This window comes from Apus apus, chromosome 4 (genome assembly GCF_020740795.1).
Source record: "Apus apus isolate bApuApu2 chromosome 4, bApuApu2.pri.cur, whole genome shotgun sequence".
Lineage (NCBI taxonomy): Eukaryota > Metazoa > Chordata > Aves > Apodiformes > Apodidae > Apus > Apus apus.
Genome location: NC_067285.1, coordinates 47,879,349 through 47,885,348, shown reverse-complemented (window position 1 = coordinate 47,885,348; position 6,000 = coordinate 47,879,349).

Below are 6,000 nucleotides of genomic sequence, written 5' to 3'. Positions count from 1 at the left end.
TCCAGAATCACCCAGGCTATAACCAACATGAGCATGCATTTTGTCCAAGCATCTGTCTTTTGGTTTAGCAAGATTCATACACAGCCCCCATTCGGTATGTCCTCTTTTCACAAGCTGCATGGAGTTGGGCAGTTACTTGCTATATTGCTGACTGTGAACACAACCAACTCAGAAGGCTGAAATCAATGCAATATTAATTGCCTTTGTATTAATTGGGAAAGTGTGGTCTCATCACAAGGTACTAAAAAACGCTTCTGATGGCAGGGAGATGAATAGGAAGGCAGAAATCTTCACCTGTAACTTTCTTCTGCTGTGCCTTTAAGATGTGAGATGCTGTCACCTCATATTAAGATTTTGTTTGGCATTTCCTAGCTAGCAGGCTATCATGTGTGCCACAGCTGGCATGGTTTCTGGGCCTGGAGAAGCACAACAGACCCAACAGGAAAATCCTTGGTGTTCCCCTGAGCATCAGCTCTCGTGGAGGGTCAGAGGTTCAGGCACTGCAAACAACTAAGTGCGTTGCCATGCCAGTTCAGGGAACTGCAATGCTTCCCATGGTGAAGATAACAACTTGTCTGCTGGAGACAGCAGACAATGCATCTGCTGAACATGGCATAGATACCGCAATAATATGGATTAGGTGTTTGTAATACCCAAAGATCTGCACCTCAGACACACATCTTCAAACATGCGCATAATGGAAGGGGCAAAGGCAAATATGAGTTCAAAAACAAATTCCAAATCCATATCTTCAAAGGATAGTTGTGATAGACTTGTAATCCAGCAGAGAAGGGATGCAATAAAAGTTCTGGCAACCAGGCACAAAAAGAGAGGAGTGCTACAGTAAAGTGAGCAACATTTACTTAGGGATACAGACTCCAAAATCCTCATTTTTTTACTTCTAATAAGGCAAGTAAATCTTTCAACAGTCTGAATAAAAAAAAAGGTGCTCAATGCCTCTGCTCAGATGCAGAGGAGGAAACCCTTCAGATTCTTAGCTTAGATCCTCAGTTCAAGTACAGAACCAAATACCACCCTCTTTCAAGGTATGTGCTGGGACAAGGATTCGGTAAACTTTTACCTGATGGGAGATGCAAATTATTATTAATGAACAACAGATTGGCAATCAGAAATCCTAGCCTATGTCCCTGTTAGAAAAGAATGAATGTGATTTAGTGTAATCAGAGAATCCATAATCAAACCAGTTTAATAATTGTGGGTGTACTGGCTCCAGCTGGGATGGAATTAACTTTCTTCACAGCAGTGCATACGGTGCTGTAGTTTGATTTGTGACTAGAAGATGCAGATAACACACCTAATAAAGGTATAAAAGGACTGTCTTCCAAGACAGCCATTGCTTGGAGGCTGGCTGGACATCAGTCTCCTTGTGGGAAGGAGATGTGATTGCCTTTGCATCAACATTCCCCCTGCCCTTTAGTTCACTTTAATATTAAACATTGTCCTAATCCAGGAGTCGTTTTTGCTCTTGCTTTTCTTATTCTCTCCCTCATTCTGCAGAGGAAGGGAGATGGAGAGCAGCTGTGGGGGTGCTTAGCTGCTGGCTGGGGTCAACCCACCACAGTGGAAGAGAGCTTGGTGCTTTGAAAAAGCCAAGGTAGGCATGTGTATGTTCTGGGTTTGCTGACCCCACGTAACTCATGAACTTCTGCAGGGCTGGCGTGAGATGGGAACATAGTGACATGTTTCCCTTCTGTTTCCTTTTAAGCCCAACTAAAAATAAACCCTTAGATACCAGATGGAGATTTCAACAGCACCAACCCAAGTGAAATTCAACCTGGACTCCACCAGTCATCGTTCATTTTGTTCTTGGGAAACAGACTACGGGGGAGAAGGATGTCATACAGCTCTGTCCTTAAGAGGACTTGCTGGCATAACTACAGATGACCTATAGCGATACTGATGAAGGGTATTTTGAATGTATGCAATTGCATCAACATAGGGTACTGTGTCTACTAAAAGTGACCTCAGCCCTTCCTTCTGTCTTCCAAACTTGTGCTCCAGTAGTTTTGCAAGTGATTACAAGACAACGTACACACCTTCTGCAACGTCTGTTTCCCATCACAGCAGGTACATGTTGCTACTACTGCTACAACATATTCATGTAACACAACACTACAAAGCAAGTAGTACCTTGCTGAGGGACTTCATCCAGGCAGCATGCAGTACTCTTCCTTGGAGAGGACCAGAAGACCATCAAAAGAAGCCATTTAACAACTCTGTTCTTGATAATTCTTTTTTCCTGAGTTAATGGGGAAAATATTTTTTACTTCTTTCTTCTTTTTTTATAACTTTCTGTGGGCTAAGGTGGGTATTGTTAATTTAAAATGTAATTGGTAATACAACTCTAAATATATATTGCATCACAGTAAGTTGTTATTAAAGTTGGCACACACACAAATTATTATGGTGTTTAAGACTTCATAATATAGCATACTCCTTTCACTTCTTCAATACTTTGCCAGACTTCTCTAAGGTGGCAACGCTTTTATCAGTAATTTAACTAAAAATCTAAGAAAAGGGATGTCCAGGTTATTTCTAAAACTCTTTTTAAAATACATACCATATCTTAAGCAAACCTTCTTGCATATATGTAAAAACAGTATTGGTTTATGGACAGGCTATTTTGTTGCACTCAATTTTGTTGATAGTATTAAAGACTAACTTTTTCAGTCACTCCCATAAACCTTCAGTGTGTCTGAATCACATTATTTGGTTTCTAAGTTATTTCAGGGCTGTTTATGTGGAAGTTACTGCAATAAAGTGATGTAACCAGTAAACTTGTTCTGAAATTCTTTTAAAGATTACCCATCAAGAAATCAATACAGACAGTATTTTTTTTTTTTTTTTCTTTTTTAATGGGGGTATTGTGGTGGATGTAGAAGAATTTCTGGACGTGTAGTGGACAGTAGCTAAACACTGACCCAGTGAAGCTGCTGAAGAGTTCAGGAAGAACTTTGTACAGCTCCCTTTCTCTGATAAATGGTTTTCCTAAGGTCTAAAACATTTGCCACTCTTGCGTGATGCTAAATGGAAACACTGTCATATGCAAACAAACTGCAACATGAGGGTACTGAAACATTGCCCACCATAGCACTGGTGGCATCTTTTTTAAAGCTGCTGTTGCATTCTGCCACTTCCCTGTAGCTCTGGTTTAAGTCAGATACCTAAGAAGGGGGGCACAAAGCAGCAGCTTAACTCACATATACAGACATTTTCATGTTCTGTCTCTCAGCAGAGTTATTTACATTATTATCTTCTGGGGATGTTAAGTGTACTTAAATTTCTGACACTATTCACAACTCCACTAGAGAGCAGCTATGCCTCACATTTACCAAGGATTTTTTTTTTAATTAGTTTCTCTGACACTTATTACACTTAACTCAAATGACTAATCAGACGTGAAAAACTTTCTAAGTACTAGACTGAGAAGTGATGGTGGTGTGGATTCAAGCTGCCCTGATTCATACCAATGTAATAGCTCTCTAGTAGCACTGACCTGGTCTTGTTCATGCATGTCATTCTTACAGAAATCTTGGCTCATATTCTCATTTGGGATATTTAATTTAGACGGAAGAAACGGAGGGCTGAGTTACAGGCTTCTCCTTAAGCAATCCTTGAGTTCCCCATGTTGTGAACTCCCTTGAATTCCTTCAGGAAGGGAAGGAGTGGAGATTTTTTGGAAGAAGTCCAGAGGAAGAGGCAGCCAAAGGGCCTGGTCTTTCCAGTCAGTGGATAAAATGGGAACTGAAAAAAAAAAGGCTAAATAAAGCTCTTTTACCCCATTTCCATTAGGTGCAAAGAAGTGCTTTGCAGGTCTAAAAAAAACAGTAAGGCCTGGCAGTCCACATCAGCCCATATTAGGCCATCTTCCACTAACTTATGGAAGATGCTAAATAACACTGAAGAATCATTTACACTAACGAGAAGAAAAATGTATTGTATAAAACAGTTTTATAGAGAAGACAATTTATTTTATAAAATACCTCATAAAAACCTGTAATTTTTTAAACATCAAGAAACACGTTAAATATAAAGACACCATTTAAATTCCAAAAGTCTCATTATTTATCTTTCTGTGGTAGAAAATAAATGAAGGAAACCACTACCTGTCATAACAGCTGGTAAGTCCAGATTCCCTAGCCTGGTCTAGTAAGTCAAATAGAATTGTTAGAAGCAGACAAACATTAGCAAAGCAGGAGGACAGCACCTTGTCTCCAGACCCCAGACCTAAGCAGATACACATTGGCTAATTATTCCCTGAGCTGCACAAACCTTCCACTGGTTTCCACAGCTCCTCATGATCACTCATACTTGATCACCACACATGTCACCCAGAACACTAGAGGGAGGACTAAGAGCTAGAAGAGCACATGCACATAAGGACAGTGCCAAGGAACTGGAGGCAGTGGCCAGGGAAATGGTGCCAGGCTTACTGCCACAGTAAATAATCAGCAGTAAAGGGCCTACACCTCTCTCCAGTGCACAGTTTCCCAGCACCCTCTTCCCAAGAGTCCTTCAAGTTCCAGCACTTTCTTCAACCTCCATTATCCCGGACCCGTATAAACTTAACATTTAACCTTCATGCATGAAGTAGGAAGGACTAATATATGTATGTATAATGTATATGCTGAAGGTTAGTTTCTTCTTGTGTACTTTAACAGCTACTTCTTTGTCCTTCATTTTCTGGAATACTGATTACCCACTGTATATAAAACCCTGGCCTTGTTTCCCACCTGTGAAAAAATAAAGAGCGAACACAGAAATGTTTCAGAGCCATCAGGCATGTATATTGGATTATAAATACCTAAGAAAGCACAGAGAATGACTTCTAAATATTACACTGATCACCTAAAACAGTGTGAGCATACTTTTTTTTTCTGTTGCCAGAAGACACATGCAGTGGCACAAAACACATGGCAATTCTTGAGGTTTCAAATTAAGCAAAACCTAATAATGAAATATCGTAAATGGAAATGCTCATATAAAAGTGTCTGCATGTAACATTTAGGTATTTCTAATTATTTATTAGTTTTGACAGAAATTGGACAAAAAAGAAAAATCCATCAGGATATGATGAAGAAAAGAGCTAAAAGGGAAAATAAGTGCAGTTTGATCCTTCAAAGCACTGAACTAGATCTAGCAATAGAGGAGTAAACAAGGCAGCTCTAAGAATGAGTAAGGAGAGTTTCCATGGTATATGATTATATCAGAGGGTAAAACTGCCCAATTTAAAGACAATTTAAAGTGAATGGTAGCATTTTTCTCAGAAAAAAATCAGCATGGCCAACCCAGAAATGCAGGGGGCAACAGCAAGAAAAGAGCCAAAAAAGCCAAATAGAGGGCCTACTGCTTCTCTGCAATACTCCATTTTTTCACAGCAACTTTCAGAACAATGTCCTTCTTTAACTTTTTCCTGCAGATCCGCCACAAACAGTGATTTGAAAGAACATCAGCCTCTTTTGATCTCTGGTTATTGTTTTGGAAACTACATCTTTGAGTCCTTTTTTCTTCAGGCCGTTTCTTGACATTCTCATGAGTTTTCCTGTTCTTGGCTTTAAAGTTTCCATTTCCCTTCATGCTGTCACCCTCTGTGCAGCAGTATCACACATTTTGCAGCCTCTGGAGTCCAACTGGCATCTCCTTACATGCAGCACATGACATGGACACACAATTCCAGGAGACCAAGGTGTTGTGGGTAAAAGCACTGGTACATGTGTATTCCTTGGCCAGTTCAAAGACCAAGTGAAATGCAATCTTCTTAATGATTTAAGCTCTTCACATTTTATTTTGCCTGTGGATGGGCTACAAGCACACAGACAGTTGCCAGCAGTGGCTCAGCTGATGGCAGTGGCAGATGAAGGGCTGGTTTGAAGGCAAAGGCTGGGTAGAACACAATCACATCCACCCTCTCCTTCTCGTAACTGCTGTGTGTCATAGCCCTCCATGCCCCATGGTGCAGCAACTGTCTATAGTCCACTC